This window comes from Aplysia californica, unplaced genomic scaffold (assembly GCF_000002075.1).
Source record: "Aplysia californica isolate F4 #8 unplaced genomic scaffold, AplCal3.0 scaffold00403, whole genome shotgun sequence".
NCBI lineage: Eukaryota > Metazoa > Mollusca > Gastropoda > Aplysiida > Aplysiidae > Aplysia > Aplysia californica.
In genome coordinates this window covers 414030-415486 of record NW_004797673.1, presented here as the reverse complement: position 1 = coordinate 415486, position 1457 = coordinate 414030, and positions in this window count along the sequence as shown.

Sequence of the window (1457 nt, the reverse complement as noted above, 5' to 3'; positions counted from 1 at the left end):
TGCGAAATGAAATGTCTCCGCAAAACCCTTAACATCACAAGACGAGACAGGCAGAGAAATGAAGACGTAAGAGCAGCTATCGGCACTGAGTCCGGCAATTTTTACCAAATTATTTGTTTTGGGCACAGCACCCCTTTTATGTCCATGTTTTCGTGGATTATATTGAAAAGTATTGCTCAAAGGCACACAACTGTAAGGACACTACAACTTCAGATATCTCCAAAGTATGACGTCAAATTTTCTAGCTAATTTTATCTTTGACACCAGGCGATCTGCACCTTCTTAATGTTGACATCTATGCTGAATAGCTGGGTGTTTTTTTTCTTCATCCGAAGCAAGTCAAACGAACAGGCTTTCAGATTGTACCAATTACTTCATAATATGCCCCAAAAGTGACGAGTACCTGATTCGACGGTGGCATGATATAATACATTGTGGTGAAAGATTGAATAAATGATGTTTTCAAAGAGCAAGCCGGGGAGCTCTCGTGGTCTAGAGATACGGTCTTCGCCTCTCATTCAATAGGTCCCCGGTTCGAAACCTGATAGCGAGAGGGAAAAATCTTTTCGTCTTTAAAATATTTTCTTCTCTTAAAATAAAAGTTCTCCTTTCACCTTCTATCCTGACCTCTAGCCATGTTCTGTTGTCAGCTTTCGTCTTTGCTTTCGGCCCCCCCCCACTTTTCCCCTTACCCCCTCCTCAGGGCTCCTAACTCTTTCTGCTGCCATTCTACTACTTTCCCTTGGCTCCTACCTACTAATCTTACTGCTGTCTTTCAACCACACCTCTGGTCTTAGGATTGGTAGGTTCTAACACTAAGTCTTCTCTGATTAGAGTGAAAAAATCTCGTAAAACACGCAACCCCCATGCCCCCCCCCCCCGAATAAAAAGAAAGAAAGTGCAAGCCATGGACCTGTACTTTTAGATCGCTCACTGTCAAGACAGACGCTTAGCTGCGAGTTGTGTGGTTACCATGGGCATCACCATTACGCCCAAATAAAGGGCAAAATTCACCAGTCTCGTTATAGACGAATGAATGTGGCACCTTTTACCCCTTACAATTCATTTGGCTCAAATGATGTGCTGCTTAGTGGAGCGGAAACATTCCAGCGCGCTCGATCTAGGGTTATAATACAAGTCTATGGTGAAGTCTTACTTTTCGTCCAGGTCCAGTTCGTCAGTCCCCCGAGTAGCAACGATGTTGAAAAAACTGAAACCTGTGGAGAAAACGAACGAGATCTATACCACTGCTGCTTTAATTTCAACTGAGACAAATAAGTAAGATAAGATACGATAAGATAAGATAGATAAGATAAGATCAAACTTTATTATCAAAGAGGGACATTTTTCTTTGCTGTACAGGACCGTAAAACCAAATGCAGGTATACATAAACATTTAAATCATAGATTACTCTCTTAAACATTTTATATGAAAAGTAAAGTGGACAAAATTTACA